This window comes from Ochotona curzoniae, unplaced genomic scaffold, assembly GCF_017591425.1.
Source record: "Ochotona curzoniae isolate NIBS_2020 unplaced genomic scaffold, NIBS_Ocur_1.0 contig_1274, whole genome shotgun sequence".
NCBI lineage: Eukaryota > Metazoa > Chordata > Mammalia > Lagomorpha > Ochotonidae > Ochotona > Ochotona curzoniae.
The window spans coordinates 13,803,556-13,816,623 of record NW_024465023.1 but is presented as its reverse complement, the minus strand read 5'-3'; the positions used below and the strand labels follow the sequence as shown (position 1 = coordinate 13,816,623).

At 45.6% G+C, this 13,068-nt stretch overlaps 1 protein-coding gene across 3 annotated transcripts in view; it reads left to right on the top strand.

Annotated features, from left to right (window-relative positions):
- Nucleotides 1–203: 203 nt before the first annotated feature.
- USP9X (ubiquitin specific peptidase 9 X-linked) overlaps nt 204–13,068 on the top strand; it is a 107,652-nt gene continuing 94,787 nt past the window's right edge. Inside the window, exons 1-3 of one of the 3 annotated variants that reach the window (XM_040999787.1) lie at nt 853–1,313; nt 1,468–1,632; nt 3,606–3,688. The gene's annotated coding sequence lies outside the window, so the exon portion shown is untranslated. Of the gene's footprint in view, nt 431–852; nt 1,314–1,467; nt 1,633–3,605; nt 3,689–13,068 lie in introns of those variants that run through there. The other 2 variants (XM_040999794.1, XM_040999831.1) reach the window with 2 other exon arrangements.

Genomic DNA, 13,068 nt, shown 5'->3' with positions numbered 1-13,068 from the left:
TCATAGGCTGGGGAGAGTGCCCCACTTCCCACTGCCCCTCCTCCCGCGGCTGGAGCTAGCCACACCTTCCCCCTATCGGCGAGAGCAGGTGGCCGGGCCCGGGAGACCTCGCGCCGCCGCCCCTAGTCGCGCATCACGTGACGCGGGTCAGCTGCGCCGCCGCGACCCCCCGCGCCTTGGCGGCGGGCGCCCGACGACGCCGGGTCTCAGGACCTCAGCTTTTCCCCCGCCCTTCCCCCACCATCCCGGAAAAGGGGAGGTTGGTGACGTCATCATCCGGGTACTCGCCGGCCGGGCCACGGTTCACAATGGAACAAAAACAAGCGGCCCGAGTCACACTCTGAAGGAGGCGGCGTGAAGCCCCGGCGGTTAACCCTCTGCTCGCCGGATTCCCTGCCGCTCTCCCCAGCCCGGCCCCTTCTCTTGCTTGGTAGGTTCCTTCTCACGCCTCCTGCCTCCCTCGGGCTCGTCCTCTGGCCACTTCAGCCCTCGCCCCGCTCCCGAGCCCAAGGCTCGGGCGCCTAGGTGCCGGAACGTGACCCGGCCGAGAGCCACCGGGTCCGCCTGAGGAGAACTCTTTACCGCATTGTCTGCCCCTCCCCCCAGCTCTCGGGGCTCCTGCCGTCTCACGCCTAGCCCTGCCTCCCGACGGCGCGCTGCGCCCCTCCGGGCTGAGGGGGGCCGGGGGGCGGGCCGCAGGGGGCGGGGCCGCAGGGGGCGGGGCCGCAGGCGCCTTTGGGCGGGACTCGGGGTAGTGGGAGTCTGCGCCGCCGCCGCCGCCGCCGCCGCTGCTGCCGCGGGCACCGCCGCGTCCGCCGCCGCCACTGGCCGAGCGGTTTTTTTTTTTTTTTTTTTTGCTCTGTGTATGTGTGTGTGTGTGTGTGTGTGTGAGTGTGAGCGTGTCTGTCGGATCCGCCATATTGACGAGGACGGGCATCCGCGGCTGCGGAAGCTAGTCTCCGCCGCGGCCGGAGCCGCAGCCTCTGCACCCGGCCCCTTCGGGCCGCTGCCGAGCCCCTCCCCGCCGTGTACAGCTCACAATCGTCGCGGGAGCCCGCTCTTGCCGCCCCCTGTCTCTGCCCCTCTCTGCCCCTCTCCCTCACTGTCTGTCCGTCTGTCTCTCTCGTGAAGCGGTCGCCTCAGCGCCCGGTGCTCGTGTCAGCGCCGGCAGCGCGGAGGCAGCCGCCGCTAAAGCGGCGAAGTCCCGAAGCGGGGGGACTGAGGCGGCGACTTAGGGGAAGGTGAAGTCGCCGCTGCAGGAGGAGGAGGAGCAGGAGGAGGTGACGCAGGAGAAAGCGCACCAGCCGGAGCCCGTGAGAGCCCCAGCTTGCGGGGAGAAGGGGGGAAGCGGGCCGTCGGCGGCCGGGGAGGAGGAGGAGGCGGCCGCGGGCAGCGGCGCTGCAGGGCGGGTGCGGGGAGGAGCGAGTCCGGCGCCCGGGTGCAGCCCGTCCGTTTTCACGCTTGCAGCTCGGAGCCCGGCGGCCGCAGCTTGGAGACAGACTTTGTCTCCCGGTCCCCGTCCCTCCCCCGGGCCGGCCTGGGATGCACCCCGGCTAGACGCCGTGGCCCCCAGCCTCGTGCCGCTGCCCGCCTCCGCGTGTCCCGGTTCTGAGGAGAAGCCCGTGTCGCGCGGTGAGTAGCCGCCCGCGGCCGCGCTGGGGCGACGCGCCTTTCCGGGACTGGCGGGCGGGCGGCAGGGGTTAAGGGAGGGGGCAACAGCTGCTTCGGAGGGCAGTAGGTGTGCGGGCGCGTGCGGGGCCTGAGGCGGGGGGAGGGGGCTCCCCGCTGCCAAGCGCTCGGTGGCGCGGGGCTGCGCCGGGCACCGCGTCGGGGTCCCGAGAGCGTGTCTGTGTGTTTTGGACTGTAAGGGAAAATGGCTGACGGCTCCGTCCCTCCCCCTCCTCCCCCTTCTCGTCCTGTCTGGGGCCCCGAAAGGAGGAGGAGGAGGAGGAGGATGGAGGCTCCGGGCGGGGTGTGCGGCGCCCTGCCCCCCCTCCCCGGTGCCCCCTCCCCCCCGCCCCGGGGGGCCGGGTCAGCGCGGGGCTCGGGGCGCCCCCCGCCGGAGCCGCCGCCGGCGCTCGGCCAAGTCGGGGCCGCCCGCCTCCCCGGGCTCGTTCCACTTGACACCGAACGCCATTGCTGAGGTGGAACGATTGGGAACGGCCGAGCTAGGCCCTGGCGCGGCGGGGCGCTCGGGCCCGACGCCGGGGCCCCCGTCCCCGCCCCCCGCGCGCCCCCGCTCCCCCGCAGCTCCTCGGCGGCCCCGCGGTCCGCGAGGCGAGGCCGGGTGCTCGGCCGGCTCCGCCCCCCGCCCCCGCCCGCTCCCGCCCCCGGCCCCGCCACTCGCCCGAGCCCGAGGCCGCCCCAGACGTTGGGATGCCGAGCGCCCTTCCAAGGCAGCTCGGACGTGCCACCCTCCTGTTTTTAACTATTTCTGCAGAAATCTAAGGCTGTGTGAGTTTCTTGATGTGAGGTCCTTCAGATACTCGGGATCTGGGGTTGGAGGCTTGAAAAACGGCTGCCTTTTCATTCATTCTGAAATACACGGAGTTAATAGAGAAGGCGGATCTTTGGAATTTTGTAGGGGCTGCAACCTTCATGGGCGTTTGTGACATCTTTTATCGAAGCTGTTTAAATGAAGCGTATTCTTTTCGAGAAGTTGCGTAGTTCTAGTATAAATTGAATTTTCCACAGTTCACAGGTGTGTTCAGTTGCTTCCGACCGAGGTTTGCTAGATGACTTGAGCTTTAAGCTGACTAGCCATACTTGATGGGGTGGGGAGAAATATTGATGGTATTCTTTAATCTACAAACCTACGGATTTTCTGTGTTTTCTTTATGTACTTTTCACTATTGAGGAAGAATAATTTTCGGTGCTTTGTTTAGGAAACTTTTCAGCAGGTATTTAATCATCACTTCCAGCTCATTATCTACTGTTAAGATAAGGACTCAACTAAAACCAGCTTGGCTTTCTTAACCTGTTCGTGTGAACTTAAAGAACGTAAACTCTTCTTGCACTGGTGTACTGATTTCAGTGGGTTGCCATTTTGGTTTCAGCAGACGCCTTCCAGATTCTTGGAAGATTGATATATTAAATGTACAAAGATGTCTGAGATTGTAAACTCAAATGCTTTGTCATACTTTATTTTAGCCCTTTAAATCTTACTGTTCCTGTGTTTAGAGGGGAAGCCTTAAGTGTTGAAATTGGTCTTCCCAGGGCGATCTCAAGAGGATTTTTATATTTTAGTTCTTTTGTTTTTCTCTAATTGGTGAAGAAGTCAGTTGGACTGTTTGGATTATCTTCTCTCTACCGTCTTTATTGTGTTTTTGCTCAACTGCATTTCTTAATGTTCTCCTGCTGTTTTCGTTTTTTGGGGGTGGCGGGTTTGTTTTTGTTTTTTTTCTGACCTTGATAATTCCTGAGAAGATTTCTGGAGGGAATATGTACCTTTGGAAACATCCTGTGCAAGTGATATATTCTTCAGAAAGTAGCTTTGAAGGGCAGAATTCTCTTTTTCAGCAGATTATTTCAATTTCTGATGTTAGATTCTCCTGTAAGTGCAGTGCCCGGATAGGATTTACTCTGCATCTTTTTTTTTTTTTCAGGATCTTGAGATTCAATTTGTGATACCTCAAGAGGATACAGGATTTTGTGGATAGCTCCTTATATAATTTCTCTTTATAACATGGTAATTAATACTGCTTATACTTTGGAAATCATGTGTTTTTCTGGAACTTGCCAGGCATCTAATTGTTCACTAATTGGATACATGCAAGCATTCGTTCAATCTTTTTACTTTATCAATTTTTAGTGTTTTTCATGCTTTCAGAATTTTGATATCAGACCAATCTTTAAAGCAGGTTAAAGTTGCTTGAAATTTACAGGGATATACATTAAAGATTTAGTCCTCTTGTAAGACTTCTGGCAGTAATCGGAGGAGGGGAAATCCCACCCTTGCGGGTATGGAATTAGTTGGTTTTTATTCTAAAGGAATATTTTCATAATTGCATTGTGTTGTCTCCCCTGCCTGGTTATACCTTCTGAATATTAAAATGTTGTGTTTTTTTTCTTTGCTTTTTAAATTTGTTTTTAAAAGAAAAAAATCTGAGAGATGTGATTTTAGTTTCCATTTGGTTCTTTTAGGAGCTATGTCTTTGAAAGTCATTTTTATTGCTGTGTTTCTGCATTTTAACCCAGAGACTAATGAGAAGTTAGTGCCTTGGACAGCAACTCTGATTGCATATTGGAATCACTTGGGAGAATTTAAAAAAAATACACTCATCTCTGTGTTTCAGCCCCAGGGACTGATTGTACTGTTCTGATAAATGAAGCATGGGTAAAGGTATATTTTTAAAGCAATGTGGATTATTCTTACATGGAGTCAAAAGTTGAAAACCACTAGCTAACTAGCTATTGTTCTAAGTTTGTTATAGAACTTTCAAATGGATAAATAAGGTGATTTTTCCTCAAGTATTTTCAGTTAGCATATTTTCAGTTAGTGATTAAATATGTCATAATTGATAACCATTTTCCAGTATTACCTTATATAGGTAGTATTATTACCATTACAAATTACTGAGAGCTGTTAATCAACTAGTGATGCCTCAACTATTGTGCCTTATTAGTGAAATGACAATGATTGTTCTTTTTATAAACCAGGTAGGATTTTTTTGTCTGCTGCACTGTTCTTTATAAGAATATTGAAATTGTTTGCAATTTGAGGAATACCTGGATTGGCCAAGGGCTGTATTAAAGCTTTACAGTAAACAGGTTTATCGCCTTTCACATTTTTTCCAATCTTTTCAGGCTGATAGTTTAGTTGCTTAGTTTGTTTAGAATTAAAAGTAATGTTAGGCAACTTAATATTCATTAAGGATATTTATAAAAAATAAGTATCTCCAGTTTAAGTCATCGATAAAGGAATAGTTGATTTCACATGAAATCGTTATTGAGATAATTTGGGATTTCTGAATTTTGGTTAAAAAAATCAGCTTAATTTTCCCAAAAACTTTCCAAAACTAAGTTTGATTTTGCATTTTGTAGTGTTATTTGGCAACTTTATTGGTTGAGAATTGTTTTTGCAATGGACAAAATAACAAACAATTTGTTGGTCCATTGTGCTAAGTTCTGTGTAAAGAGTGGAAATCTGAGCATTTTTAATGTGATATCAAATTCCTAAAGATGTTTCTGTACAATTTCATTCTAGAAAATAGGACTTCAGTGATCATTAAAGTTTATGCTCTTGAAATTATGGCACATAGTATCTTGGGGCTTGATTTATTCATTACTGTTTATAACATAATTACGTGATGTACTTTTAAGGAAAAAGGTGCTAAAAGACACATTCTTAGGATGAGATACTGTATGTAAGGTTTTTCAAACCTGCCTCTGCTATATTCTGTGAGCTTCAAAGGATTTGCACACACCCCCTGTATACCCTATGCATACATCCATCAGCAAATGGGTTTCCAGTGTTGCTCAGTAATTCCCTGAAGGTGATGTTATCAGAATCTTTGGTTCTGCTTTTTCAAAATATTTGCCTAGGTGTTACGCTTCTGACATTGTAATTGAGTACATTTGTGACTGGAACTGGGCCCTAAAAACCCCACACAACAGGGGCTGTGTGTCGCAAGGTTTTTTTTGTTTTGTTTTCAAGTTCATTTTGGGATAAGGGAAGATTTGAGCTCCCTTTGTCTTCAATGTCTATGCATAGTTTTTTTTTTTTAATATACATTTTCATGAACATTTTTGAAAAGATTTATTTATTTGAAAGGACAGATGGAGAGTTTCCAATTTGCTGGTTTATACCCCAGATACGGCCAGTGCTGGGCGAGGCTAAAGCCTAAAATTTCATCTGGGTCTCTTACATGGGTGGCGGGAGCTCAAACATTTGGGCCATACGCTGCTGCTTTTCCCAATTAGCAGGGAGCTGAGTGGCAGGTGGAGCAACGGGCACAAACTGACACCCACTTGATGCTGGCATTGCCATGGGTTGTTTTTGCTTGCTATTCTGTAACATCAGTCCTTCCTTAAACTTTTTGAAGACCTCTTATGCATGAACTTCAACTTCATTTTACAGCAAAATAAAATTAGCTTTAAATCCCATTTTCCTTGAACCGTTTGAGATACTCTGATGTATGTACTTTATGGGAAACCGAACATTTTAAGAAGTATTTCTTGTGCTACCACATAAGCCAGTGGAATTTCTCTGCTACCTCTTTTTAGTAGTAGAATTTCATTCTTAATTGTAGTGAGCCCAAAGTCAAGTTTAGGAGGAATAGTATCTTAATTTGGGGGGCAGAAATGGCATATTCTGCTACTTTTGCCATTCGTTTTCTGTATTGACGCTGCTATGAGTAAAGTTGCTCCAATGAAGTAATTTGGCCAACGTAGCATGTATAGACTGTCTTCTTCATGAAATGATTTCTGTGGCTAACATCGTATTAATGGTTAAATTATTCTAGCCATTACCTTTGTAGGACTCAAAATTTGCAGTAAATTCGCTAGTTGGCGTAATAATAATGCCAGGAAGGGATGCTGTCCTTTACCTTTGTGTACTGTAAACTAGTATTCTAGACTAATACTGTTCAGAAAAAATGGCGAAATCTCTGGTTTTGTGTATATATATAGTACTTTGAACTGTTCATGTAGAATTGGTCCATCTTTTTTTTTGAAGATTTTATTTTTATTATTGTTTTATTGGAAAGGCAGATATACAGAGAGGAGAGACAGAGAGGAAGATCTTCCATCTGATGATTCACTCCCCAAGTGAGCGCAACGGCCGATACTATGCCGGTCCGAAGCCAGGAGACTCTTCCAGGTCTCCCACGTGGGTGCAGGGTCCCAAAGCTTTGGGCCATCCTCTGCTGCTTTCCCGGGCCACAGGCAGGGAGCTGGAAGGGAAGTGGGGCCGCAGGAATAGAACCGGCGCCCATATGGGATCCCTGGCGTGCAAGGCGAGGACCTTAACCACTGCACCACCGCCTGGCCCGTAGAATTGGTCCATCTTATGATATCTTGCAGTTTATCCATTCTGAAATTGAGCTGGAACCTGTTAGACCCATGTTAGGAACTGTTTCCAAAGGAATTATTTTCTTTAGGATGATTTTGAACTGTAGACTTGGATATTTGGTCCCATCTATCATCTGAATTGGGAAGGCGAAGGGGGAGTAGGAAAAGGCTGTCTGTATATCCTGTAGAGCCATCTCCTTCTTGGCGAGTTTTGTAGCCATTGAAAGTTTTAAGTTCAGGTTGTCAGTTACATCTCTCTTTCTGGTCTTGTCTCTGAACTACTTAGTTTTTTCCTTTCAACTACTTAACACCTTTTCTTCTTTTTTGTAAGATTTATTTACTTGAAAGGCAGAGATCTTTTATCGCCTGGTTACAGTTCAGAAGGCCTCATCTGGTGGGGCTGGGCCAGGCAACCAGCTCACTCTGTGGGTGCGTTGGGCCATCCTTTGCTGCTTTCTCAGATGCATTAGCAGGAAACTGGATCAAAACTGCAGCAGCTGAGAAGCGAAGCAGCACTCTGGGATTGCAGGTGTTGCAATGCCAGCCCCTGCTTAAAACTTCTGAGTGAGCACAGAAGATGCCATGTTGTCAGACCTGTGTTCTACCTAATAGTATTTTGTCTGGTACAAGATAGTGCAGAAAGATTTAATTACTCTGCTCGGTAACATCTCCAAAGATCAGAAAGCTAACTTTTGTAAAGGGCCAGATAATATTTTGAACTTTGCTGGGAAAAGAGACAAAAATGAGGACATGGGACAAAGTTGTTTTTTTTTTTTAAATCAAATTAATGATATAATGACAGTTGAGTTAAATTATATAACTCAAGTCTAATGAGACAGTTTGGTATGTGCGTGTGGATGATACAGTTGTTTTGCTTAATTAGGATTTAAAGTTAGTATTGATTGCAAATGCTTCTGTGTGAAATCCTTCGTTAGCTATGGCTATCCATAAACAGTAGGCTGCATTTAGTCCAAGACCTATTTGGCAGGCATTGTTTATACTATCTGTTCTCAAACCTAGAGGACCTGTTAAAACATTGCTGGGGCCTTCTCCCAGAGTTTTAGTGGAACCCTTGAATTTCTAATAAGTTTCTTAGCTGGGGACCACTAGAATTGATGATTAATTTTTAGTTGGGTTTTATGATGCAACCAGTTAAGCTACCTGTTTGGATGTCTGCATAGCATATTAGGAGTTTGAATCGTTTACCACCTCCAATTCAACTTTCTGCTAATGTGTCCTGAGAGGCAGTAACTTAATGGCGCAAGAGCCTGTCCCTGCAACCCATGTGGGATAGCCGGATAGAGTTCTGGACCCCAGCCTCGCCGTTGGGAGTATTTGGGGAATGAACCAGAAGCTGAAATACCTGATTGTGTGTTGCCCTCCATTTACAGTAGATGGAAAATCTGTTTTTAAAAGTTTTCAGCACCTCCTGCTTTTCTTCAGGTTTATTGCTTTGATAATGTCTTGAATCTATATTTCATTTTAAGTGCAATAACTACGTTTTAAAAGGCTCACTGTGTGCTATATTGTATACAAGGTAACTGAATACAAGGTAAGTGAGATAGAATGGCTCATACGATACACAGCTTGAAGTAGTTTAAAAAATAGGCATCGGAGCTGATGTGGCACCTGTGTTAAGCTACCACCTGTGACGCTAGCCCCTCGTGGAAAGTTTCCTAAAGATACATCTTAGAGTTTTTAAGATCTGGTTATTAAGTTACTCTGTTGTTTAAGATGTTTGATGGAGCTGACATCATAGCACAACTGTTTAAGCTGTCATGATGCTGACAACCAGTGCTGTCCTCTACTTCCTATCCAACTCCCTGCTAATGAACCTGGGGAAGGCTGTGGAGGATGGCCCACGTATTTGGGCCCTTCTTAACCACATAGGAGAACTCAGATGCAGTATCAGACTCCTGGTTTCAGCCTGGAGCAGTCCCCTTCCTTCCTCTCCTTTGCTATGGGGTAGCAGATATCCTTTTTTTTTTTAAAGAAGTTTTTTTGAATTATGTGGTACAATTTCGTGTAGACTGGGATTCCCCCCCAAACTCCCACCCCCAACAGATTTTCCCCATTTTGCTACAAGGTAGCAGGTACCCTAAGTGGCTGCTTCAGCCACTGTGCTGTAACACCTGCTCCAGCTTTTTGGAATTAGCTTTTTTCCCCTAAGATTTTCACTGTGATTTGTTTTCGTTGTTGTAATTTGTGGTTCTAGTTTGTGTTTTCTCTCTTCCTTCTAATGTGTTGTGGCTTGGAAAATGAGATGACAGTGCATGTGTTACAGTTTGTGTGTAGTTACGTACAGTAGAGTCTATTTTAAGAATTTTGTAATTAGCTCTGCTTTCTGTTTCTTTACTTTTTTCCTACTATAAATATTAACTAGTCTTCTCTGAGGTGTATTTGAATTTTGTGGTCTCTTTCATGTGTTATAATAATATAGTACTAATCTTTGCCTCCCTTAAGTCAGTCTCGGGCTTCTGTGCATTAACTGACTGAAGGGTTTTTTTTTTTTTTTTATTGCAAGATGATAAATGCCTGTTGGAGAACAATTTGGTTTTTGCAGCCTCACTAAATTTTTGCATCACTATCTTACATATTTATTTTCCATTTTGTATGTAGTTGTATATAAAAGTAAAAGAAAAAAGTAAAAATGCATCCTCTGAAGGTCTTAAATACTTGATTTAGAACTGATAAGGGATGTGAATCTTTAATCTTACTAGGTTAGGTTTTGCTTGTTAACCTTGTTCAGTGGTGGACAAAATATTTAGAGTAAAATAGGAAATTACAGCAAATAATATAAAGCCTGTGTTTGAAAAGTGACGGTAGTCAGGAATTTTATAATGCTGTTTTGTGCTCTGAGAATGGGACAATCTTTTAAAAACTTGACTCTGGCTTTGAAATATTTGTCACATCTTCACAAAGGCATTGTGTTTTGAAGGAGGATGCTATACTGTATATACCATCTAGATTTTTATGGGAATAACTAGAGAAAATACTTATATGTATTGTTTCCTTTGTAGATATTTATTATCCCAAATTCTTGCAGCTTACTCAGTTTTGAGGCAGGAGGAATTTTGTGGTCAGATGAAGGGTTACAGGAAGAACCTAACATAGTACCTAAAGTTGTATTCTTTGTTTGATTTCAGTACATGTCATTATCTGAGCTATATAAATGTCAGCCGAGGATTTCTTTAGTTATTCTCAGTGCATCATCAGAAAGGGAATCATGTCAGTTAAAAAATCATGGGAAGATATTTTGGCTGCGTTTCAACTATACAAGCACAGAATCATGTTCCTGGGCCTGGCATGATGGCTCCGTGATTAAAATCTTCACCTTGCCACTGCTGCAGTTTCATGTCCCAGTTGCTCCACTTCCTATCCAAATCCCTGCCTCTGGCCTGGGAAAGCAATAAAGGATGGTCCAAAAGCGTTGGGACCCTGCACCCACATGGGAGACCTGCAAGAAGCTCCTAGCCCCTGGATTTGGATAGACCAGGCTGAAGCCAGGAATTGGGAACGTAGTGCAGGCTTCCTGTATGGGTTCCTAGGGATCTGACTGCTTGAGTCATCACCTTGCTTCCCAGGGCCCACATTAAGAAGGAAGCTACAATCAGCAGCTGGAGGCAGGGATTGAATCCTAACTCTGATATAGCATATGGGTGTATTCTGTGGTGTCCATCATAGGCCTGAAATGAGGTCATTTTGATGTGGTTTTCTTTTTCTTTTTTTCTTTTTTTTTAGTTTATTTTGACAGTCTTAACATAGTTGATTAGGGCACAAAAGGGTCCAGGGCTACAGGAAAGTGGGTAAGACTATTGTTTCCACTTATTTGTCTGTGTCTGGGGTAAAGGGGGAGAAAAAGGGAGAAGCCCCACCCAGCCTCCCACCCATCCCAGGTCCCTGATGTGGGGCATTCTCCGAGGGTCTTGCTCAAGTGGTTTCGATAATTCAACAGTTAGAATTGCTCCCAATCTTGCCAATCCAAGCACGATGAAATCGCTGCAGAATCCACTAGTTGACATAGTCCACTTACAGTCTCCGTTTGCCCAGATTTTGACTGCCAACACATGGTTGGGGTAGTTGATTGATTTGTTCTGTCCTCTATCCTCTGTTGTGGTGCCAGGTGTCCTCTGCAGGTTCTGATAGACTGCCATAGTCCTCCATGTGCACCTGGATATGCTGTCCACTGCTCCATCTGAGCGTCTGCGGAGGGTCAGCTCTGGCACTTGCACTCCATGGTCAGACCATGGAACCTGCACTTCATGGTTGGGGTTCTGAGTCCGGCAGTTCGATTGGGGAGATCCTCAAAGAAACTTTGTCTGAGGTGATCTCAGACCAGATTCTTGTGTGTGCTTGCCAGTACAGGGCCTGACACAGTCCATCACTCCAATCAGGTAGTGGTTGCAATTGCTGGGTCAATTCTGATGTAGTTTTCTTACATTATTTTTTATTCTTATACCCAAACTGTCCATAATTGATATCAGTGCTGAAGCTTTTTACATCTCAATGGCTTTTTTTTCCCTTGAAGCTCCTTTTCTGCCTTGTCTGTGGTCTAATGTTTAGCTCACATACTGTCTTCATGAAATATTTTCCAATTCTTTCCAGTTGGAAATGCTAATTCTTTTCCTGATTTTTATTAGCAAGGGATTTTTAAAGATATTTTATAGGGAAGGCAGGTTTTACTGAGAGGAGAGACAAAGATGTTCCATCTGCTAGTTCACTCCCCAAGTGGCTACAATAGCCAAAGCTAAGCTGGTCCAAAGCCAAGAGCTTCCTCTGAATTTCCCACACAGGTTCAGGGTTCCAAGGCTTTGGTCCATCCTCTACTGCATTTCTGGGCCACAAGTAGGGAGCTGAGAGGTAAGTTGGGCAGTTGGGATACGAACTAGTGCCCATACACAATCCCGGTAGATACAAGGTGAGGATTTAGTCACTGAGCTGTTGTGCTGGGCTGGGCCAGATCAGAGCTAGGAGCTGTTAACTCGATCTGGGTCTTGTAAATGGATGGCAGGATCCTAATTACCTTAGCTGACAACTGCTGAGGGTGCACTGTAACAGGAAACTGGAATTAGAAGCAGAGTCAGGACTGGAACTCAGGTATCCTGATGTGGGTATCCACTTAACTACAACTGTGGTGTGAAATTCCTGCCCCACATTCTGTTTCTTTGTGTTTCTTCAGAAACAATCCCTGAGAAGATGACTCTGGGAAATTTCCTGAGACTTACCTTGTCTACATCTGAACTATCCTTTGTTGATGACCACAACTTCTCTCAGCCCGGTTGAGTGTAGTGGGTAATAGTAAAAAGCCCTGATCTCAGTTAGAAGGCTTGGTTCTAGTTGTAACTATCTTACCAGCAGGAAACTAAAACAAAGCATATGGGCTGGATTAATTGCTGTCTTATTCTAACAATTAAATAATTGGATTGATTACTTTAATGCTATCTTAGGCACAGTGATATATAAAGATGATTAACCTCTGTTTTGAAGACTATAAGGTTTAGTGTGCCAGACAGTTAATTATTCCGTGTAATAAGAGCTGTATTAAATAGGGAAATGTAAAGTTCAGTGGTCAAAAGAGATGAAGAAAGCAGTTGAGTAAGATTTGTTGGTTTGGAGAGTTGTACCATTTTGATGGCCTTATGAATTAGAGCAAGAGTTTTCAGGCAAATGGAACAATTTGAGGTTACGCTGGTTTTCCTAACCTTGAAACTACTGACAGTTTCGGCCAGATTATTTTTTTCTTGTGGGATGCTATCCTAATCATCTTTGAAGTCTCTGCCCTGTAGGTGTCACTAATGTACCCTCTGTCCCCAGTGGAGACAACTAAAAATGTCTTCCGACATTGCCATATGTGCCCTGGAGGAAAAACTGAGGGTCATTACTTATAAATGGATGCCTGAAAGTATAGTGTTTTAGAGGAAGAACTAGTAGAATATGGAACTAACATTGGAGATTGGGATAGGACATATTGTGGAAGAAACTAGAGAATTTGAGTTTGTCTAACACCACAAGGAGGAACGTAGTGCCATTTTAGGGGACTTGGGTTTAAGTTTTATG